This window comes from Apodemus sylvaticus, chromosome 6, assembly GCF_947179515.1.
Source record: "Apodemus sylvaticus chromosome 6, mApoSyl1.1, whole genome shotgun sequence".
In the NCBI taxonomy this organism is placed as follows: Eukaryota; Metazoa; Chordata; class Mammalia; order Rodentia; family Muridae; genus Apodemus; species Apodemus sylvaticus.
The window spans coordinates 35,698,866-35,723,664 of NC_067477.1; the positions used below are offsets into that span (position 1 = coordinate 35,698,866).

The window sequence follows — 24,799 nt, forward strand, 5'->3', positions numbered from 1 at the left end:
AGCCAGGTATGCCCCGCCCCAGAGATCTGGCCCACTATAAGAGGGGCTACTTGCTCCTCCTCTCCCTCTTTGCTCTCCGCTCTCCCACACTCTCTCACCTCTCTGCCCCTGGGGCTCTTCCCCCCCCCCCACGTGGTCATGGCCGGCCTCCACGTGGTCATGGCCGGCCTCCACTCTCCCTCCTCTCTCTCTCTCTCTCTCTCTCTCTCTCTCTCTCTCTCCCTCTCTCTACCACTAACTCCCATCCCCTACTCTGAATAAACTCTATTCTATACCATGTCTCTGTGTGTGTGGTCCCTCAGGGGCAGAGGTGCCCAGGCAAGGGCCTGCCTGGACCTTCCCCCACGCCGCCTAGCCACACTCACCTAACTCCCTATATTACCCCCTTTAAGCCTCATCATCCTGCTGACTCCTTCATTGGTGCAGGTAGAACTCTCAATGAACACACCGATGCACTATCCTGGTGCAATTTAGGGAGGAGGCTGAGTCTTGGGGTGCTGCATAAGGAGTGCTGGTCATGGGAGCAGGAAGGAGAGTGATCCTTAAAGTTCAGAATTCAGCAGATGTGACAGCGGCACAGAACCAGAAAGATCACACGACCAGGGGCTGATTCCTACCACGTGATTCTTGGATCACAACAGCTGGCTGTTGAAATAAATATCAGCCATCTTGTCCCATTCTCCAGTGTTAAATGTGACAACAGTTGCTTTAGTGCAGGCCATGGAACGTTACTGCTGGAAATGAGTACTTTTGGTGTCCCATAAAAGAACCCTGAAGTAGAAAGTTCCAGTTTCTTTGCATATTTAGTTATGTTAAATGATGTTTTGCTTAGGCACACAAGTGAAAGGATGTTTTGATACAGCAAACAGGTGAAGGGACACTTGATGAAGGGGTATAAATATGACCCCACAGACAGTGGGAGATGAGCACTGAGCCTTGGTTTGCTATTCTTCACTAACGTCACACATGTATTGCTTTGCCTTACATAGAATTGTTGAACTCAGCTTGTGGTAATGTTGCTATTCAGAGAAGCTGGCCCAAGAATTGCTGTTCATGAGGTGGTGGCGGCAGTTTGCTGGTTCCGTAGCCTCACCTCAGGCCAGTTGACAAGCCTAACCATTTCTTCAGGATTGAACTACAGCTGTTGGTTCATGCCAGGTGTTGGCCTGCCAAAAGGACTGATCTGTAGCTGCCAGTTCACGTGTTCTGTCTGCCTGCCTAGAGGACTGGTCTGCCACTGCTGAGTCATATTTGGTGTTGCTACAGGACTGAACTGCTGCCAAAGAAGCTCGCCCCCCAAAAAACTATTGCTGAACAGGTCCACTTCCCCCATATCCTAATAACTTGTCTCTTCCTCTGCTGGGTGGTGGGCTAGAGGAGAGGTCAAACCCTTATTAAAAGTAGGTTGCAAAAGATTTATGCCTGCAGAGCACACTGACGAAGCGAAGTTATTTGGCCAGATGATTTCTTTTTTGCAAACAAGGGTGTGCCAGAATTCAAACTAGTCTAGCAAGCAGCACACTTGGTCAAAATGGCCTCCATCTTTCATCCCTGGTGTAGGTAGGTGTAGATGACATCTCAGCCCATTGGTTCAAGTTTGGCTTCATAATCCGATACAACTGGCTAATGGGCACAAAGGAGAAGAAGGCTCAGGAAAATATGGGCTATGTTTGGTAGAAACCATTTTTCAACCTACCTGTTTTGCTATCACCCAGTCGCCAAGCGTAAGAGTTAAGTCAGACCACCTGAAGTGACAGACCTGTCACTACATCACGGGACTTGGGCAGACAATTCTGCTTATGATGTGAAATGTGCTAGACATCAAGAGATTGTTTGCTAGGTTTGTGACTTTGAGAATGACAGACAGTTCCGGTTTGCACTGGGTTTCTATGTTACACAGACAGCAATTCATCAGATAGGAGACAATTTCTAGGCAGGACCTCCAAGCTCTGAAAACACTTTTCAAAGCTATTCACCAGGCCAACTTACATCCTCTGTACATAACATACACAATACAGCATGCTTTTCTTCAGAATTTTCTTAAGGTGAGTCAAATATTTACAATCCAGTGCTTTGCTTCCGTAGACAGACAGCATTGTCGCAGAGAGGGTGGGCATATAACAAACGTTCTAGAGCTCACAGAAGCACATGAATCTTCTACATATATGTGTGCCTTTGCTCTCCAAACAGATACTTAGTTATTGGAGCCACAGAAAGTGTATCCCTGTTCTCAAGCACTGTATTGCTTTGCATATAATTGGTGCCCGATAAATACTGAAAAATTTTAATAAGCTGGACTTTACAGAGCATAGTACATGTCTTACCAATTGCTTGCATTACATATATTTATGGAGTATATATAAAGTATTATATTTTAATTATTTTATTATGCTTTTATATTATATTTTATTATTTATTTTTATATTATATATAATTATAATAGTATTTATATGTGTATATAATATATAATATATATTTATATAACATCTGTCTTTATTTGTGTATACTATATATGTATTTATATATTTATAATATATAAAATAAATATATAATATATAAAGTCCCAAATATATACATATTTGTGTACATATATAAGTATGTATATATGTATATATAAAAATATTTATGTATATACATATATATGTAAATATGTAAGCAGCACATATTTATTAGCTGGAAAGCAGCACACTTGGTCAAGATGGCCTCTATCTTTTATCCCTATGTAGGTACTAGGTGTTGACGACGTTTCAGCCCATTGGTTCAAGTTTGACATCACAATCCGATGCAATTGGTAATGGGCACAAAGGATATAAAATCAAACAAAACCAAAGTTTATTCAAAGAGGATAATCTTACTAGAGTTTAAAACAGGAGCTCCCAGTCGTAGAATGGAAAGGACTGTGCCGTCCTTCCTTACAGTCGTAGAATGGAAAGGACTGTGCCGTCCTTCCTTACAGTCGTAGAATGGAAAGGACTGTGCCGTCCTTCCTTACAGTCGTAGAATGGAAAGGACTGTGCCGTCCTTCCTTATATCTTGGCTTCATTTAAAGCTCCCTCCATCTTTTCCCTCCCCCTTGTAGCATCTGGTCCTTTGCTGGGAAGGAACCGTAAGGCAGGCTTCCTAATCTCAAATGGCCTTGCTGGTCTCCAGCAGCAGACTGGCCGTTGCCTTTAGTTTAAGTTTCCATTGAAAGGATGCTGAGCACAGGTGCTGGGTCTAGTTCCTCTGCGTTGGTGGTAAACTTGTGTTATAGAAGGTAGAGGCCAGGTCCCCCTAGACTAGGTACTAGGTCTCTGTACCTAGTGCCAATACCAGCATAGCATTGGGCATTAGAAACACTGGTCTACAAGGAGAACCTAAGAGTAGGTTCAATTAGAAAGACACTTATCCTCAAGTCAGGAGGGCTGGGTGGTGACAGGTCAGGGCAACAGCTCCTCACCGTCTGTCATCCTTCATTCAGCACTCAGTCAATCCCTGGCTGGCCAGCTCACTGGGGCAGAATCACCAGTGACACCAGGCAAGCTGTGTCATTCCCAACAAGCACAGTAATGGAGGTCCTCTCTTGTCCCTGCTTCTACCAGAGAGAAAGATTCTTTCCCCAAAGCCACCCAGGAGCGTTTAAAACACAGCTCTCACTCCAAAGGGAATGACAGGTTATTCTTGAACCAAATATGAGTGACGGTATCCCAGTACACAGATTCAGTTTCTCCCCACTCACATTGTCTAACATGGGATTGTTTTCAGGAAGTTTTCGTGGTTGTGGAATAAGAGAAGATCATGAAAACAGACATTTTTCAAATACATTGGTGCAAATATCAGGTAGATGGGTTGTAGCCAAGTAGGGAAATCTCTGTGTTAGGTCTTAGGTGCTGTCTGGTGACATTCTTTGTTTTGGGGCTGGTGGAAACTAGAGGACAGTTAATACATTCCAAAGAGCAGGACCGTGGTGGTTTACCTTTTCAAGCCCAGCATCCAGGAGTCCGAACAGGCAGATCTCTGAGTTCGAGGTCAGCCTGATCTATAGGTGAATCCCAGGACATCCCAAAAGGCTTTAATCACAAACACGTTCAGTCAGACACAGTTTGTCTCCACTTTTGTAACATCCTCATTCTCCTCAGTCAGGAAGTTCTAATCAGGTTTGTGGATTGTTTAATATATGTATGGCTTTCTTCTTTTTCTTCTTCTTCTTCTTCTTCTTCTTCTTCTTCTTCTTCTTCTTCTTCTTCTTCTTCTTCTTCTTCTTCTTCTTCTTCTTCTTCTTCTCCTTCTCCTTCTCCTTCTCCTTCTCCTTCTCCTTCTCCTTCTCCTTCTCCTTCTCCTTCTCCTTCTCCTTCTCCTTCTCCTTCTCCTTCTCCTTCTCCTTCTCCTTCTCCTTCTCCTTCTCCTTCTCCTTCTCCTTCTCCTTCTCCTTCTCCTTCTCCTTCTCCTTCTCCTTCTCCTTCTCCTTCCTTCTCCTTTTCTCCTTCTCCTTCTTCTCCTTCTCCTTCTCCTTCTCCTCCTCCTCCTCCTCCTCCTCCTCCTCCTCCTTCTCCTCCTCCTCCTCCTCCTCCTCCTCTTCCTCCTCCTCCTCCTCCTCCTCCTCCTCCTCCTCCTCCTCCTTCTTCTTCTTCTGCTTTTCTGGGAAGTTCAGGTCACACTTCCAATTTCCTTAACTAGAGTTGTGCACCAAGCTATCAAGGTGTGCAAAGAAGGCTGGACAGGTGTATCTTTGGAATTTTCATCCCTACACTTCACTTTTCAAAATATTTATTTTACTGTGTCTATGTGTGAGTGGGTGGGGTATGTGCACATTAATGCAGTGCCCACAGAATACCAGAAGAGGGTGCTGTATGCCCTAGAACTGGCATTATAGCTTATTGTGAGCCATCCAGCCTAGGTACTAGGAACATAACTCTAGTCCTCTGGAAGAACAGCAGCTGCTTTTAACCAGTGAGCCACTTCTCCAGTTCCTACACTCCACATGAAAGATTCTCTAATTTATAAATTAAAAGCAAAAGAAAAATACCCTAGTGTGGTGGTTTGTATATGCTTGGCCCAGGGAGTGGCACTATTTGGAGGTGTGGCTTTGTTGAAGTAGGTGTGTATCACTGTGGACATGGGCTTAAGACCCTCATCCTAGCTGCCTAGAAGTCAGTCTTCTACTAGCAGCCTTTAGATGAAGATGTGGAACTCTCAACTCTTCCTGCACCATGCCTGCCTGGACACTGCCACACTCCCACCTTGATGATAATGGACTGAATCTCTGAACCTGTAAGCCAGACCCAATTAAATGTTGTCCTTAGAAGAGTTGCCTTGGTCATGGTGTCTGTTCACAGCAGTAAAACTCTAAGTCAGCTAGTAATGTTATAGTGTGTTGGCTTAAAAGAGGTGTACCACAAACTCTCTAGCATCTAAATATTTGGTCCCCAGTTGGTGGCTGTCTGGGGAAGATTAGGGGGTGTGGCCATGCTGGTAGAAGTACGTCACTGGGGTGGGTTTTGAGGTTTCAAAAGACTTGTGTCATTTTGAAATGACTCTGAGCTTTCTTTTGAGGATGAAGATGTGAGCTCTCAGCTGCTCTAGTGCCTTTCCTGCCTGCCTGCTTCCACACTTCCCAATTCCACACTCTCTACTGTGATGACAATGGACCCCTCTCCCTTAGGAACTGTAAGCTCCAAACAGACCCTTCCTTCTGTAAATGCCCTTGGTCATGATGTTTGATCACAGCAATAGAAAAGGACCTAAGATGTTATATAGTGTGTAGTTATTTTAACTCCTTGTGTGTCTGTCTGCTGGTGTGTGCGCGTGTGTGTGCGCACGTGTGTGTGTGTGTGTGTGTGTGTGTGTGTGTGAATAATGGCATGCATCTGGAGGTCAGAGGACAACCTTGTGTTGGTTCTCATTTTCCTTCTTGTTCAAAACAGGGTCTCTTGCTCATCACCATGCATGCCGGGGATTCTTCTGCCTCCACCTTCCAGCTGACTGTCGGAGTGCAGTTTTTCCAAAAACATGTTACCAAATCCAGCTGTAATGTGGGGTCTAGAGGTCCAAATTCATGGTTGTATAGCATATACTTTACCATATCCCCAGATCTAATGATTTGTGAATATATATGTGTGTGCGTGCTCGCTTACACACACACACACACACACACACACACACACACACACACACACATTTGTTATTGTATTTTTTGAAATGAAGTCTTGCCATCTCTGGTTGTTCTTAAACTCACTATATAGACCAGGCTGGCCTCAAACGTACAGAAATCCACGTGCCTCTGCCTCCCCGGTGTTGGAACTAAAGGCGTGTATTATCACCCCTGGCTCTGTGGTTGTTCTTGTTTGTTTGTTTTGTTTTAAATATGAAACTTCATGAATGTGCGCATCATCCTTGTGTGGGGGAGGGGGCTCTGCTAATCTCTGTATTGTTCCAATTTTAGTGTATGTGCTCCTGAAATGAGCACGCTGAGGCTACAGCCCATCTTGGTATCTTTCTTTTCCTTTCCTTCCTTGCTCCTTTGTTTGTTTCTTTGTTTCTTCCTTCCTTCCTTCCTAGTCTCTTTCTTTCATTCTCTCTCTCTCTCTCTCTCTCTCTCTCTCTCTTTGTTTGTTCCCACCCTCTCTTTTCTAATTCCAACCTAGGATTTATTGGACTACATTATTAATCTTTCCTAGATGGTTTGGTTTCTCTCTCCTGCTTCGCCAATCTTCACATGTACGTGGACCTCAGGGCTTGGAAGGTAGGAGCTCTTGCAGGCTAGAGGACAGAAGACGGAGCCCAACATGTGCTTAAAAGGTACAGAAAGCAAAAACCAGGGAATGTAACACAAAGAAGTGACCTCACTCCCAGCACTTGTCATGTGGCACCGTGCCCGGTGTTCTGCAAAGGACTCTTGGGGAATAAATGAGTGGGCGGGAGAAGGAGGAAAGCAGGACCCCTGGCTCAGCCGAGCTCCAATCCCAGCCACTGGCTGACCTCCCTCCAATGACCTAATCCTTTGAGGAAGGACAGATGAGATCATTTCCGGGACCCTTTCCAGCCCTGGCCCTCTGGATTTTGCATCTGCATAGGGAAAATAGAAAGACTAATAATGCCACGTTCCTCCACTGAACTTGAGTGGGGAGGAAGTCCCCAGGGTAGTTCAGGCTCAACACACCCTTGCATCCCAATGTGTTCCTCTCTGTCAGAAGTTGCCTCAGTCACCAGAGAAGACTGTTGGGGAACCCAGGCTGGGCTTTCTTTGGCTGCAACAAGGAAGAGTCCCCGGGGCCTTGGAGTCTCGGCTGCTTCCCAGGGCAGGAGAGAAAAGACAGAGTCTGTGGCATGCAGCTGCAATTGGCTTTCAGCATGGAGAGGGCAGATGAGGATCAGGACTGGCTAGGCAGCTGAGGGAGGATTTCCAGCTGAGGGCTTCAGAGAATGCTGGTGTAAACTGCTTTTGGATACTTCCAATTGAAGAGATGGCATGTCAGCTTCCTGGGGTGAACCAGTTCTTATCTTCCAGGGCAAGCATCTTCTGGAATCACAGGGTTGGTTTCCTGAAGACAACAGAAAAAAGTCACTTGGGAAGGGTTTGATTCTTACCTGAAGCTACCCTTGTCTGTCTTGAAGACAGTGATGTCTCCTGTCCTGGTCCCCAGAGGCTGAAACCACTGCCGATATCAATTCTCCTTAGTACCCTTGGTCTGCCTGGGTTTTCCCATAATGGCAGGAAAGAGAAGAGGCCAGAATATTTGCCCTATTAGTCAGTAGCTTTCTCTATTTCAACCCTCAGCTCCTGGAACCTCAGACCTTCTTCTTCTTCTTCTTCTCCTCCTTCTCCTTGGATGACTGGATGCAAAGCCATGTACCACAATGGTCTACCTTGTTCCAAACGCTATGATCAAAAGAGCGTAGAGGACGAGAGGGTTTATTTCAGCTTACACTTCCAGGTCACAGTCCATTATGGGAGAAGGTTGGGGCTGGAACTCAAGGCAGGGGAGCAGGAGCAAACACCATGAAGGAAGGCTACTTGCTGGTTGACTTGCTGGCACATGCTAGGTTAACTGTTTATACAGCCCAGGCCCACCTACCCAGGCATAGGACCTACTGCCCAGAGTGGGATGGGCACTTCTACATCAATTAGCATTTAAGAACACGTCCCATACACGTGCCCACAGGCCAATCTGATGGAGACAGTTCTTCAGTTCAGGTCCCAGCATCCCAGCTATGTGGTTTGATGAGAACACCGCTCTCCTCCCCCAGAATCATGTGTTTGAAGGCTTGGTCCCCAGCTGGTGGAATTGTTTGGGAAGGACTAGAAGTGTGGCCTTGCTGGGAAGGTGGGCTTTGAGGTTTCAAAGTTAGTACTTTCTGTTGAATGTGCTCTATCGCTCTCTTTCTCTTTCTTTCTGTCTCCTACGTGCAAGTAAGAGTGTAAGCCAGCAGCTATTTCTCTGTTGCCATGACTACCTGCTTGCTGCCATGCTCCCCCATGAACTTACTCACTGGAACTGTAAGCCCAGTAAACCCTTTCTTCTATCAGGTTGCCCTGGTCATGGTATCTCTTTGCGGCAATAGAAAAGTAACTGTGACATCAGCTGACTCTGGGTTGTGTTAAATTGAAAATAAAAGCTAAGCAGGATACACACTCTCCAAATCGGATGGGCAGCACAGCATACTGCTGTGTAAGCTGCATTCTCCACGTGGCAGCCTCGCATCTGACCTCAAGGCTGCAGCTCACTGCTGCCGCCTAGCATCATGGGAAATCGCCTTACTGCATAATGCAAGCCTAAAGGAAAAGCAACAATTCAAAATATGAAGGTTTCTAGTGAGCTGGTGTTGCTGTCACACCATTGGTAAAATAAAATATTCCGAAGTTTCGAAGCTGGGAGTGTATCTTGTGTAGTAGAATACTTGGCCTGAGTTTGGGTCCCAACAAGCATGCACAGATCTGGGGGCTTCACCCCTGAGCACCCCATATGCCAGGCGTGGTGGTGTGCAACTGTAATTCTAGCACTTGAGAGGTAGGAGGATCAGAAGTTTGAGGTCATCCTTGGCTACATAGTGAGTTTGTGGCTACCTGGGATAGAGTTTGGTAGCCTGGGCTACCCTATCTAAAGTAAAATTAAAATCATAAGTTGAACCAGTGTTAAGTTGTGGCCGATGGTTAAAAAGTGATCTGTTCTCTTGCCAGATGGAAAAGGAGTCAAGCGAACCTCCACAGGACAGAACTGACAGGAAGCTGAGTTCTCTCCAGTTACTGATGTGTAAACCAGCTCAAAGACAACAAAGCCCCTAGAGTGCTCTTAGCATCACAGCTGGATAGCCTGAAGGGTGTGCTTCAGTGCTGCAGGTTTCAAGGGAAACAGGAGTCTCCTCTGTACACCACATTTACGGAGAACTTAATCCTCACAGGCAGTGATTCGGCACACAGGGGCTGATAATCTGCTTGGGACTTTAAGATGCAGAGAGCTAAGCTCTTTCCCTCCAGCCGTCCTATTGATGGGACCACTCACTACATTTCTTCCTGGTGACATAGATATATTTAGAAATTGAGTCCTCTTGTAAAGTTTTCCTCTTGGGGAAAATTTTCACTGTGTTAACAAGTTCAAAAGACACCAGGCCACATCCAATAGACTCATTTTATAGGAGAGAAAACTAAAAATCAGATTTGGTGCAGAGCTGGTGGGGGACCTGCGTTTGTTCGTTGATTTCGGGTTAGAAGACTGGCTGGCTTTGAGACCAGGCCGGAGAGGTGTTTCTCCTTGGCTCTATTAGGTGACACAGAGGGCTTTCCTGGAAGGGTGGACTTAGGGAAGAAGGCTGTGACAGATGGCTTTCATCTCCAGTGCTCTGGAAATCTGCTCCCCTAATTGGATGCCAGGAGTTGTAAGCAAACACGGATCTATATTAAATCATTGTTCGCTGTCCCTAATTAGACCTTGGAATTTGGCTCAGTGCATCGGAGAGGATGTTCATTTGTTGTGTCGACAGGGACACTCAGCGTTTACAAATTTTTCTGCGGTAACCTGAGTCCCCAGCATCGCTCCCGTGCTGTGGCTGCAGGTTCGCTCTCAGCTGAAAGATGACGGCAAGGGAGATGGAGATTGGTTGGCTGTGAACTGTTTTTCCAGTGTCCCCGCTTGAATGTGAAGTTCTAAAGTCTCCTTTTTCATCATATCAAGGAAGCCCTTTGAGGAGTCACAATCGGACCTCAGTTCTCCAAAGTCAGGGCCACGTGCCCGTGGCATTTCCCAGCCAATCTCCGTCTACTATCTCTTGGCCGTGGTACCGCCAAACCTCGTATTCTTATTGGCACAGACCTTTTCAAGGGAAGCTTTGTCTCCCAAAACAGACCCTGGTTCCAATTGGCCCCGCCACCAACGGCCTCGGGATTCCAGATGGAAAAAGTGTCCACGCTTGCAGAAGCTTGTAGCCCCCACCGCAGCTGCCTCAGTCACTGCCAGCCGCACAAACGGTCTGCAGATTCTATCAAGGGGTGGAAAGATTTGCTAACGGGGAACAGCTCGTCTTTTCTTCCGCCTGAACCCCACGTCATGTGAATGGAAAAATATCCCTGCATCAGGCTGGGAGAGTTAAAGAGGACAAAGCTGGGAGGCGTGACTTTATCAAAGATGGCTCAGGAAGGAGGCAATTTGGCTGCCAAGGAAAATTATAACTTTTCATTGTATCTACAGCTAGTTACTATCTTCTACCCCCCCTTTTCAAAAGACATCTTTAAGGAACCCCAAGTATTGGCAGGAATCCTCTGGCAGGGAATGGGGAGGTGGGGAGAGCAGTTTTCTATAAGACTGGAACAAAGCCTTATATTTAATGTATGTATTTAATGTATGTGTCCGGAGGGAGATGGGTATAAAGGGATTGGGAGTGTCTGTCATTCAGCCACACCCGCATTCACCTGCCTCTGGGGAAAGGAAGGGAGAGATTAGGATAGGAGATTTCTGAATTTGAGAAGCCAAGTTTTAGCTGTCAGAAGGTTAAATGATGGGACTGGGGCTGTGGTGTGGTCGGCAAAGGGGTAGAGCCTTTGCCCTGCAAGAAAGAGGACCTTGGTATGAATCCCTAGCACCATATATAAGCCACATGTGTGCCTGCTTCTGTGACCTTAGTGCCAGGGAGGCAGAGACAGGAGGATGAGCTTGCGCTAGACAACCAGCCTAGTCAGTTGGTGAGCGTTAGGTTCAGTGCGAGTCTGTGTCTCAAAGAGTAAAATGGAGGGGCTAGAGAGATGCGTCAGTGGCTAAGAGTACTCTTCCAGAGGACGTGGGTTCGGTTCCCAGCACCTGCATTACGGCTCACAATCACATGTAATTCCGCTAACAGGGGATCGGACACTCTCTTTTGGCATCTGTGGGCACCAGGGATGAACGTGGTGCAGGCAAAGTGTCTGCACACATAAAATCTATTAAAATCAAATTTAAAAATTTCAAAGCAAGGTGGAAAGAGATGGGGAAGACCTCTAACATCAACCCCCGGCCTGTGCACAGACATGTGCACACACGTACACACAACGGTCAAGTGTCGAGGAGGCCACGTCTGTGCCATCCCATTCTGGCTAGCCTCTGGGGTGCCCCTCCCTGGAATCTTCCAGGGGCCCCGCTTTCAGTACCCACCCCCATCCCGTTACAGAAGTGACTAGTGTCTGGATAGCCTTTTATTAGACATGTTGTTCTTCAAAGTCAGGTGGGGAGATTGTAAGGGAGTGGGCCACTCACACGCAGCAGAGAGACAGCCACACTACAAATGAGACTCGACTGCTCCTCTTCCATTGTGCCTCTCACCCCTCTATATAACACCAGGCCCCCATCTTCCTAATTGCCATAGACTGACTAAAACCAGACCCTTGTGACTGAGCACATTCACCCCTGATGCCCATCCCAGGCGTCCCTAACATAACAAACCACTGCTGGAGTTAAGAGGTGGAATTAGCCTCGTGTCTTTTGGGGAAATGTTCACAGGACCTAGTGAACAGACGGAAGAGACAATGTTTGGAAGCAGAAACCATCCTTCTGCAGTGTTTCCCCTTCCCATCCTCCAAAGCAGTGTGAAGTTCGTGAGCACAGCCCTGCAGCAAGCACGAACCGGCTGTGCCAGGGTCAGAGCAGGTGAGGGGGATGCTGGCTGGAGACCTAGTTTTGCCCATTCCAAAGACTCCCTTGTCTGGGGCTGGACAGACTGAAGGCTGGGCACTTTCTCGGTAGAACTGGTTCTCCTCAGTGACTGTGACTGTGCCTGCCGCCAGGACAGCTGCGTGCTGTGGTCCAGAGCTGCCATTTGTCAGAGGCTGTTCCCAGAGGCCCTGGAGACAGCCACTTTTGTCGAGGTCTGCTAGAGGAAGTCAGCTTTTCAAAGGCAGGAGAGGCCCTTGGCTCATGAAAGGGAAAAGGACAATGAGCTCCTTTCCTTACTGCAAGAGACCCAGGGAACTCAGGCTTAAAAACATTGCTTTAAAGAACACATAGATAAATAGCAAATGGTCACCAGTTCAATAAGAAGAAACCATCCGGGTCTCCGCCCCTGACAGATGCAGCAGCTTCCCGCTGCTTTCATTTTTACATATTAAGCATTGGCATACATTGCATGTTTCACAATCCACTGGTGGTGTGGATTTGGGACTTTTCATTTAACATTTTGCTGTACAGTCGTGTGCATGTGTGTGCATACATGTGCATGCAGGAGAGCATGTTCACATGCTTATGGAGGTCATAGGTCAATGTCAGGTGTTTTTCTCAATTGTGCTTTACCTTACTTTTTCCTGAGGCAGTATAACACTAATATATCTAATTCCAGTAGGCTAGCAGACAATGCATATTTATTTTGTGGGTACATGTGCATGCCTGCATATATGTGCATGCATATGTGTGCATGGGGAGACCAGAGGTCAACAGCAGATCTTCCTCTGTTGATCATTACCTTATTTTTTGAGGCACTTTCTCTCAGTGAATCTGGAGCTCACCAGTTAGCTACACTGGCTGGCCAGTGAGGCCCCAGCACCCCCATCTCTTCCCTCCCAGTGCTGGGGTTATGGGCATGCGCTGCTACACCCAACCTTTGCTGTGGGCTGTGATCACTCATGCTGGTGCACCAAGCTCTTCACTGATTGAGCCCCACACCCAGAGGGCACTTATAATTGACTCTTTCCCTGATGTTAGATACCAAGACAGTGCCTCTTTACTTAGCCATAGTAGATAATTCTGAATTAATATCCACAAACATATCATTTTACTTGAAGAACGAATAATAAATAATAAGAGTTTAGCAAGTGATTGATTAAACTCCTTAAGATAGTTCTTTTTTTTTTTTTTTTTTTTGGTTTAAGACCTCTTTAGAGGCTAGAATAGTTATTAAGAGCTTGCATTTTGATACTTGTCTTATTATACTAGAAATTGCAAGTGAAGATTCAAAGTCTCATTACGATGCTTTGAAATAATATAAAAGTACAAATTATATACATGTTAGTATAAAACTCCATAATTTACACATTTTTATGAACAATGTGATGGTGTGTATATGCCTAGCCCAGCGAGAGGCACTGTTGGAAGGTGTGGCCTTGGTGGAGTAGGTGTGTCACTGTGGGTGTGGGCTATATACTACTCTAGTCCTAGATGACTGGAAGTCAGTATTCTGCTAGCAGCCTTCAGATGAAGATGTAGAACTCTCAGCTCTGGCTACACCATGCCTGCCTGGATGCTGCCATACTGCCCACCTTGAAGATAATAGACTGCACCTCTGAACCTGTAAGCAAGCCCCAATTAAATGTGGTCCTTATAAGACTTGCCTTGGTCACGGTGTCTGTTCACAGCAGTAAAACCCTAAGACAAACAATAACTGTATTGTTCACAAGAGAGACTCATACCAATATTGATATTGTTTTTCATTCTTGAAAACCTCTTTTATATATAGATTTTCATATGAATCTCTTATATATTGTTTTAAGTGTATGGAAATAATATGTTCCTGTATAGATAGATAATATGCTGTAAAAGAAAGAGTATCCTGTGGGCGCATGCGCATTTGTGTGTGTGTGTGTGTGTGTGTGTGTGTGTATTTGCTCGTGCACATGTATGTAGGTCAGAGTTTGATATCTGTTATCTTCTGTTTTTGCTCTCCACCACAGTCTTTGAGACAGGGTCTCTCACTGAACATGGAGTTCACAGATTAGCTAGAGCCCCAGCCACCCTCTTGGCCCTCTCCCCTAGGTCCTGGGTTGTAGGCATGTGTGTGAGGCATGTGTGTTAGGTCAGATCTTGGGGCCTCAGGCTTAATTAAGCATCAAGCCCTTTACCCACTGTGTCACCTCCCAAGCCCTCGGCTACGTATTTTCTGAGTATTTTTCCCTTAGAGATTTAGATGATGGTGTGCGTTCAGGCCCATCCTCCCACAATGCTTATTTATCTTATAGATCCTTGGATGAGTAAGACAGCTAGGAAGGCCCTGGGAGCAGGCTCTCAGCCAAAGACTTCCAGCTGTTTCAAAGCCTGTAATTTATGTCAACCAACTTGGTGCTTTAAAAAAATATATTTTTAAATTTTAAATTATATGTCTGTAGGGGAGGTGGACGTTGATCAGAAGCTCAGCAAGGAACCCCAGAGTTCAAGATGTTCTCTAGCCAAGGACTAACTAACCTCACACAAACCCCCAAGACAGCAGTGGGTGTACAGCCCGCTCTGTCTATGAGACTCCCCTGTCCCCACTGTTTGTGCCCTGGCAGAGGCACAGTCATCCTAACACTGCACTGTTTTCAGAAACAGAACACACTCAAACCCACTCAGACTCTCTCTATTGGGCAAAGTTTGGGGGTAGCTTCTTTCTTTCTTTCTTTCTTTCTTCCTTCCTTCCTTCCTTCCTTCCTTCCTTCCTTCCTTCCTTCCTTCCTTCCTTCCTTTCTCTTTCTTTCTTTCTTTCTTTCTTTCTTTCTTTCTTTCTTTCTTTCTTTCTTTCTTTCTTTCTTTCTTTCTAGAAACGTTGAAAAATGGAACTGTCCAGAAAGAACCCATAAATGACACAGGCCTCGCAGACTTTGGGCACTGTCTTCGTTAAAGATGGGGTTTGGCAAAACGAAAACAAAAGCTAGGCCAGGTGGTAGTGGCATACACCTTTTGTTCTAGCAACTCGGGAGGCAGAAATAGGCAGATCTCTGAGTTCGAGGCCAGCCTGGTCTACAGAGTGAGTTCCAGGACAGCCAGGGCTATGCAGAGAAACCCTGTCTGGAAAAAACACTCCCACCTCTATAGAGACAATCTCTTGTGCACTGTGTGGAAACACCCATCAATAAAAAGCTGATGCCCAATGAGCTGAGGCAGGATTAGAAGGTGGGACATCCGGCAAACAGAGAGAGAGGAATTCTGGGAAAGAGTGGAGAGTAGGCGATTCAACCAACTCTGAGGAAGTCGGACAGGCAAAACCGAGAAGTGATGACCAACCCTGTAGCAGACATAGACGAAATACGCAGGTTTATGTAAGAGATGAGCCAAAGCTTATGCCTCAGATATTTATTTATAAATAATTAAGTCTCAGAGTTGTTATTCTGGGAACAAAGAGGACAGGTAGTTTGCACATCCCCTAAACAACCACCCCCCCCCACCACCACCACCACAACAACAACAACAACAGAATGAGAACAACCCACTAAAGGTTTAAACGTGTTTGAGACTTGGTAAAGGCAAAGAATTTATATGATCTGGAAAGAAAGAAGAGAAAGTGAGTGAATCCTTTAGAAGGCTGAAATGGTGGTTGAGAATCATTTCTCTATTAATTAAATTGATCAGGTTGGGGAATAAAGCAGGAAGCCTGCCATCTGGTGGTGACTGTATGTACTGCTCTTTTGCACAACCTCTTGGGCTGAATTTTAAGAACCCCTGCCCCCTTTCTTCTTCACCTCACCTTCCTTAATTGAAAGGGGCTTAGCTGTGTCACAGTTCCAACTCTTAATTGTCTTACTAACACCAAGAAAAGAGAATATATTTCTGATTCAGCTGATCATGTGAAGAGGTGGAGGATGGTGGCCGCAGAGAAACTCTCACATCTATGGTAAATTGCTCCAAAATCCTGCCTGCAGTTTTGCCAGGTCCTCAGTGTGCTCCTTGGGTTCGAATTGTTTACTGCTAGATCCTGTCTCTGCCTTTAGACTTCAGGCTGCAAGGACAGAGGCTAGCTGGAACACTTTCTTAGAGTATATAGTAAAAAGGAGGCTGGTTTCTGGGAGCATTCCTGTTGCCTGGTGGTTTTTAGGTACCTTAGTCCTGAGGCAGGCTGTAAGCAGAACTGAAGGCTAGGTCAGATGAAGCAACGACCTGGTGTGTGGGAGAGACAACCTCTGGAGCACCCTTTCTTAAAGGAACATATCTCTATTGCCTAGATTGGCCGAGTTCTTATACCGGTCCCCTTCTCTACCAGGTCCCTCTCCCCCACCCCTGTCACTACTACACCAGGATAGGAGGAGCCACCTGTGTAAGGGGTGTGGTCCTTTCACCCTGCTGGGCACGGGTGCTCTGCAGAGGAGAGCACAGGGAACTGGCTGTCTTGGTGTCTGCTTTCTCATGATTCCATTTCCTCACCCAGGAAGTTGTGTTCCGGAAAGATGATTCAGAGCAGAAATGTCCATCCTAGCTGTGCCTCTCTCTCTCTCTCTCTCTCTCTCTCTCTCTCTCTCTCTCTCTCTCTCTCTCTCTCTCTCTCTCTTGTTTTTTTTTCGAGACAGGGTTTTTCTGTGTAGCCCTGGCTGTCCTGGAACTCACTCTGTAGACCAGGCTGACCTTGAACTCAGAAATCCTCCTGCCTCTGCCTCCCAAGTGCTGGGATCACAGGCGTGCGCCACCACCGCCCGGCTTGTGCTACTCTTATTACAATATTTTGGTCCCATTTATTCCCACATTGGGAGTGAATCATAATGGAACACTTTATTTATAAGGATGACACGAGATGGTCTGAGACCAGCCTCGCTGTGAACATTACATTATGTGTTGTCATGTTTGCAAACACTCACAGTGCTTCACTCTGCTTCCTCTGATCCCTGTGGTGTGACTCCAGGTCATGCAATGAGTTCTCTGCTTTTCACCATTTTCAAGCCATCGGCATCTCAGCCTTTTGTTCCCAAGTCCACTTGCCAACCAAGCTAGCTAGCACCTTGGTTGGCACCTTGTCATTCTTTTGATAGCGATAAAATCAATCCAGATCCAAGCATTTCCACTCTCTATATCTAATATTTAAATTATTAAACATATTATTTTATTAAACATATTAAATTATTAAACATAATATATAATTATATAATATATAATTTGATATAATTATATATTATAATCATGTGTGTACATTATAAATTATAATATGATTATAATTAATTATGTTAATTAAATTAAAATATATATTACGTAATGTTGTATAGTTATTATATATTATTAATATAAATGATATGATATAATATAAATATATACTTATATTTATATATTATGTATTATATATAATGCAGGTTTTTAAAATCCATATACAAATATATATTAAATGTATATTTAATTTACTGAATTGCTAAGACTTCTAGCACGACACTGGATGGAAGCTATGGTAGCTGTCATCCACATCTAGGTTCTGACATTAAAGGGAATCCTAATGGAATCCTAAGGAAAGGGTCTAGCAGTGCGGGTGAAATCCTCAGTGGACAGAAGCGCTTGCGGCCAGATATGCCGACTTGGCTCCCGTCCTAGACTCGTGTGGTGGAGGGAGTCAATCCTGCAAGTTGTCTTTGACTTCCACATGTGTATGTACCATACATGCAAGCTATAAACACACATGCGCACACACAACATCTTAAAAAATTAAACACCATGCATAACAAATTATTACTGTGTGCCATTGGCAAATCTAAATGATGACCTCTTTATGCCAAGGATTTAAAAAAAAATCCATGAAACTTCATTGCCTTTCAATTTTGTTCAATTTAGTTTGGGCCCTTATCTTCTTGCTTTTAAAATTCAGAACTGTGTTTGTGTCTCTGGGTCTGTCTGTTTCTGTGTGTGCGAGCGTATGTTTGCTTTACACATGATGTTCTTATGCTGGGAGACATGTAGAGAAACAGGGTATTCAGAAGGATGCTCAGAGGTGAAGAACCCCCTCTCCTACCAAGTGCAGTTTCAGTGGAGTGGGGCGTAAGCAGCACTGAGAGACTCTGGGGCTCCCCCATCTCCTGTCTCTAGTCTCAGCCCCTTTTCCCCTCTACTTGGCTGGCTACCCACAGCCTCTCTTGGATTTGCTGTTGCTACCCAGGGTCTTAAGTGTACTAAGGAAGCACTGGACACGGAGCTCCAGAGATTTTTTTCTTCCCTTCTTCCTTCTTTCCTTTCCCTTTCCCGTTTTCTCTCTTCCTAGTCCTCCCTTCCTCTAGTCTTTCCTCTCTCTTTCTCTCTGTCTCTTTCTTTGAAACAGAGTTTCTCTGTGTGTAGCCCTGGCTGTCCTAGAACTTGCTCTGTAGACCAGGCTAGCCTTGAACTCTGCCTCCCAAGTACTGGGATTAAGGGTGTGCACCACCACCCCTAGTTTGTTTTCTTTTATCTTATTTTCAAAAGTAAATCTCCCTGGAGATGTTAGCTGGAATTTGATGCGCTCCAGGAAGAACAATTACTGTTTGACAGGGAGTGACGTATCTTAGAAAAGCACACGAAAACTGAAGAGATACAAGCTCCAGGTGCTGTTTTAGACAGAGAAGTGGGTAAATGTCACACAAAATAAATGAGGATTTCACTTTTACTTTCTGGGCAGTTTGGTGCGTTGTGTCTGTCTACCCATGAAGCAATGGCTGTCTAGCCTACATCTGAAATTCTTCCTGTGTTCCACCCCTCCCAGGCTTTTTTTTTCACATAGATACACAATTATCTGTGGGAGTCAATGGAGCTCTGCTCTCTGCATTCATAAGAAAGAGGGATGAGAATGTTCTGAGGCACCACACCCAGAGAGCTTCAAGATCTTACATCTCTTTTCCTTGTGTGTGTGTGTGTGTATGTGTGTGTGTGTGTGTGTGTGTGTGCGCGCGCGCGCGCGCGCGCGCGCGCGAGAGCGCGTGCAATCTTCAGTGAGTCAACACTCCATGCATACCATGCTGAACTGGATCAGGTACTGTTGTTTGAGGGTGTACGGTGAAGATGTTGGTGAGGATGATTCATGAAGATGGTGGTACTGATGGTGTTGAAGATGATAGTGATAACAATGATTGTAACGGTGGGAAGATGGTGGTCGCAGGGACGGTACTGATGATAATGGTGGTGATGGTGGGAAGACGATGCTGGTGGCAGTGATGGCTGTGATGACTGTGATGGCTGTGGAGATGATGGTGGTGGGAAGATGGTACTGGTGACAGTGATGGATGGAGGTGATGGCTGTGAAGATGGTAGTCATGATGGTGGAAAGACAGTGCTGGTGACAGTAATGGAGGTGATGGCTGTGATAATAATGGTGTCGGTACTAGTGATGATGACTTCTATGATGTACCCTATCCAGTGCCAAGCTCTGTGACGGACACTGCACCTGCTGTGTATCTCCCATGTGCACAACCCTACGAAGTAGGTACAATTCTGTTTTACCAAGCTGGAGAATTAAGTACTTATTAGGTACTTAATCTTATTTCTGAGGGGAGACCTCCAGACGTATGATTGTGCACGCATGCATGCCCTGTCATAAAGAATTTCTGGGGACATGTATGCACCTGTGCTGGTGTCTATCCGTCTATCTACAAAGTATAAATGCTCATTAGTTACGATCTCAAGGCACAGAATATGCCTTGGGCAAAGTTTACCGTGAGTAATAGCAGATGTAAATCCACATTTCAAATTGTCTCCCAGATAATTTTTCATATTTTTCTGTTGCCAATTGCTTGTCAGATGTGATTAGATCAACATTATTTTTATCTCATCATATCGATGACAAAGAGCTTGTAGCAGGCGTGGGAGGAACTCCTGGCTCTCGTTTTTCACGTCAACTTGTGGTTAAGCTGCAATTTCTAATTGTCCTTTTTGTGAGGGCAATTCAGCTAGAATTAGGTAATATTGCTTGTACATTTACGTAACCAAGCAAATACAACTGCCTGGCACCAGCATATGAGCAGCCAGGAAGCTCGCCCAGCCCAGCGCCCAGTACATTCCTCCCTCTTTGGGATTCCCAATTACTACTGACCTGTCATTTCAGTGGCCCTAGGACAGGCAGACCTGTGAAATTTTTATTACATTTAAGTAAAGCTTAATTTCTTTCTTTTGGAGGTCTATGCAGGGCAAATTGGCAAAGCAGTGGAGCCTGAGGTCTAAACACGGTTTTCTCTGCACAGCCTCCGTCTGTCTCCTGCTCCTTGCACAGGAGATGGACCACTTTGAGGTCACTTTGGATTTTCATCTGATTTTTTCCAGCAAAATGGCCCAGGAGTCAAGGGCACCCTGTCTGCCTTTCCCTCCTTCTGTGCTGTTTGTTTCATGTCCCTCAGCATCCCACGCCCCTGCCACCCACTGTTAACTTTGAATTAGTAGGAAAAAACCTTCTTAAGAGAAGTAGAGAAACTTCTAGTCTTTTTTTCCCTAGAAAGCATCTGTGTTTTGTTTGACTCCAGCCCAACATATCTCTCTGATACAAAAGCTCAATAAATGTCTGTTGAACAAATGAAGGAAGAAGTGGAGAAGAAATGAATGAGCATCTCGGGGTGCCTGGGGTATTTGAGAGGACACGGCAAGTCTAAGGAGGATGGAGTGATGGGACCCAGGCACAGAATTAGGGGTCTCCGAAGTCTCCACACATCTACCTTTGAAAATTAAATGACATCTAACCTTGGTCAGCATTTGGAAGGACACTTTTTGTTCAAAAAAGAAAAACGGTCCAGTACACTGTGATAAGACCATTTCCTCTCTCGCAGTGTCTCCTTTAATGTCAGGTCTGAAATATGAAGTCATTAGGGGATATTAAAACAGTGCTGACAAACTAATTAACAAAAGACATTACGCCGGATGGGCTCAATTTATCCTTTTTAATGGTTCTTATAAATGGGTGCCGCCAATTAAAATTAATAAAGATTTACCAGCGATTGCCCGGTGTACATTGCTAAGAAGTACCGCTGAAGGTCGCCTTAAAGTCAGCGTTGTCAAAGCGGGCGAGTTCAGCACTGCAGCACAGGCTCCACTGAGGCCCTGGCTTGGTTGTTTGCTCGGATGCTTCTCATTCAGCTTGGGAGCCCGGCACTTAATTCACCTCCTTCACTCCACCAACCGCTCCACACTATCCCACACAGACATGCTCAAAACTTCAACACAGAAAGGAAAGAATCACACGTGACCCCCAAGTTGACAGTAGCCATCTGATTGGTCATAGTTTGCATGGTGGCATGGTAACAATTACTTGTGCAAAATGGCTTCCTGGTAAATTTGCAGAGCCTAGTTTTTTGAGGACCTGACATCACGTCCATTGTCCTAGCTTTGCTGGTTTGAAACTTTCTCAATGTCTTTGGATGCTTGGGAGATCCACCAGTGGGCACGCCTCTTCTGATGTCCAAATATGGATCTGAGAATGTTGCCGGAATAGTTGTCTCTAAGTAGGTTTGGGTGGAGGTTAGAAAGGGTGGGTGGGACTGGCCACTGTCAGAAAACCTTCTGGGCGCCTGCTTTTAAAGTTCAGGTTGTTCTGGCACGATGGCTTAGTCAGTGAAGTGTTTGTCATATGAACATGAGCACCTGAGGCTGAACCCCAGAAGATATATAAAAAGGCTGGATATGGTGGTCTCACATGCTTGTAATCCTAGGCCTGGGGAGGAGATGGGTCTAGGGATATCCCTGGAATTCAGTAGCCAGCCAACTATCCTAAAAGTCTTGGTGAACTCCAGATCACTGAGAGGTCTACAAACAAACCGAGGCAAAAGCCTCCTGAGTCATCACACCTGAGGTTAACTTCTGGGCTCCACCTACATCTCACGCAAGCGCAAGCGTGGTCAGTGCACTCTCCCGACCCCAACTCACACACGCAAACTTCCTTCGTAATCATCCTTTAAATATTTCCTTCCTTCCCTCCCTCCCTCCCTACCTCCCTCCCTTCCTTCCTTCCTTCTTTCCTTCTTTCCTTCCTTCCTTCTTTCCTCCCTCCCTCCCTCCCTCCTTCCTTCTTCCTTCCTTCTTCCTTTCTTCTTCCTTCCTTCTTCCTTCCTTCCTTCCTTCCTTCCTTCCTTCCTTCCTTCCTTCCTCCTTCCTTCCTCCTTCCTTCCTCCTTCCTTCCTTCCTTCTTTTGCTTTCTTCCTTTTGAAGCAAGGTCTTATGTAGCCCAGGCCGATCTGGAACTTAATATGTAACCAAGTCTGGCTTTGAAATTCTGATCCTCTTGCCTCTTTCTCTTGAGTGTTGGGATCACAAGCATGCACTGTCATATGTGGCTTCCTTTTTCTTCTTAAAAAAAGTCTATCATTTATTATAAATACATAAGTGTTTCCCACTGTAGGTGTACCCTGTGTATGTCTGGTGCCCATGGAGGCTAGAAAAATGTGTCCTATCCCTCAGAGCTAGAGCTGCAGGCTGTGAGCCACCTGTGTGCACTGGGAACCAAACCCTGGTCCCCTGCAAGAGCACCATGTCCTTCCTCAGCCATCGTTCCAGCCCCTGTGATTTCTTTCTCAAAGTAAAAGACTATTGCATGTTTATTTAGGACTCCTTCCCAATGGACTCTACCTCTTCTGTTCAAAGCTTTGGGTATTACAGGCTAAGAGACCAGGTCATCACAAAGGAATGTCTTGAAGGTAGAAGCTATCAAGTTGCAACCCAAGGATCAGAACAGCCCCATAGCAGAGCAGCCAGAATGTGTTTTAAAGACACCCCAGGCCCCATCTCCCTCAGCTTGAAGCTCCCAGAACAGGAGCCATGTGAGGGTTACATGCCAGGTCCTGTGCTTGGCAGTAGAAAGCCCTATTTTAACAATACTTCCCAGAATCTTGATGGCTTTCTGGATTCAGACCAACTATATGACATACAGGCTCTTGAGGTGTAGGGCTGGCAACTCACCAGGGTATACAGAGGGCAGGCGGGAGCATGAGCCTCCTCAGATTTCTCCAGGGAGTCGGCTAATTTGTCTATTACCTTGGTTGGAATGAGGTGCTCAGACAACTGGTCAAACATTATTCTGTGGAGGTGCTTTCAGTTGAGACTCTGTAAGCTGAGTGAAGTCAATTGCCCTACACCAGATTCCAGCCAATTGATGGTGTGAACAGAACCAAAGGTGACCTTCCCACGAGTACATGGAATTCCTGTGCATCATGGCAGCTGGGCAGTGTCACAATATGTTTATATGCCAACTCCTTACAAGTCTGTAATGTGTGTATGTATGTACATACCTACCCACATACTTATCATCTATCTATCTATCTATCTATCTATCTATCTATCTATCTATCTATCTACCTACCTATCATCTGTCTATCATCTATTATCTATTATCTGTTTGTCTATCTATCTATCTATCTATCTATCTATCTATCTATCTATCTATCTATCATCTGTCTGCCTCTCTGTCTCTCTGTCTCTGTCTCTGTCTCTGTCTCTCTGTCTCTCTGTCTCTCTGTCTCTGTCTCTCTCTCTCTCTCTCCCTCTCTCTCTTTCTCTTTCCTGTTAGTTATATTTCTCTGGGGAACACTGAATAACATACAAGGGTCAAGGGTCAAACAACAGTCACCTGTTGAAAATATAGAGGGTAATCCTGCCCTGATTTTGGGTCTATGTGACTTGAAGGAAATTGAGTTTAATTGGATTTGCTGAAAGAACTTCAGAAAACTCAATCTCTCCAGTCTCTTCAAAACAGGATAGGATCTAGATAATGTACATTTACCTTAAGAATGAGAAAAGTAGCAGCACAGCAGGATCTGCTAGCTCTAGATCATTCAGAGTTGTCGAAGCTACAGCTGGGCTGTGTCTGGAAAACTCGGGTTTCACTGAGAAGAGGACTATCACAGGGCAGGAGCAGGGGGAGGCTGGCCCATCCTCACTTTGGAGGGTCACTGGGTAGGGTCCCCCCAGCACCTCAGTTCTCCCTCTTCACTTCCTACCTAATCTCTAATTCTACAAGGCAGTGTGGGGAAAGGACAAGGTAAGCATCCTGCCACAGAGCTCCTCTGAAGGCCATGGAAAATGGTCTAAGGCAATGAATTATGGGAAATGTGACCTCCAGAGAGCTTGCCTCCGAGCAACGGGCATTAACCACACTCTTAACCGTGCGTTTTATTGTTTCCTTTCTAGCATATACAGCAAGTTACTTGTGTGAAGTACTTCTGAAACAACAGAGCAAGAATAAATGGGCTCACAAGCTTCTTTTATCAGAAGCTAGAACACAAACACTGTTTGAAGGCCAAGGGGTAGAATCCATGGAACAGCCTGAGAATAGTTTCAGAGGGAAATGGATCCCTGCAATTCCTTCAGCCTATCTAACCCGTTAACATTAGTTTTTACATTTACATTTGTGTGTGTGTGTATGTGTGCATTCATGCACATGTGTTTGTGCACAAATGCATGCCACAACATGCATGTAAAGGTCAGAGGACAACTTGTAGGAGTTGATCTTCCTTCTACTGTGTCGGCCCTTGGGACTGAACTCAGGTCCTTTGGCTTGGCCACAGGAGCCTTTAACCACTGGGGCTATTTCATGGCCTCCACACACCACTTTTTAAAAAAATAAAGGTAAAATAAATCAGGGCTTTATGTGGCGCAGGCTGGACTGAAACTTGCCGTGTAGGTAAAGCTGGTCTTGTGCCCCACTCTCACCCCCTCAGTGCTGGAATTACAGGCATGAAATAGAAACTATGCATCTTATATTAGTAGTC

The 24,799-nt window shown here is 45.4% G+C and overlaps 1 long non-coding RNA gene and 1 other non-coding gene across 2 annotated transcripts in view; one reads left to right on the forward strand and one right to left on the reverse strand.

Annotated features, from left to right (window-relative positions):
• The window catches only part of LOC127687090 (uncharacterized), a 375,067-nt gene that overhangs the window by 255,582 nt on the left and 94,686 nt on the right, over window positions 1-24,799 (forward strand). The window lies entirely within an intron of this gene.
• LOC127688091 (U6 spliceosomal RNA) lies at window positions 6,336-6,445 on the reverse strand. Its single transcript, XR_007978552.1, has one exon. It is a non-coding gene; the product is annotated as a U6 spliceosomal RNA (small nuclear RNA).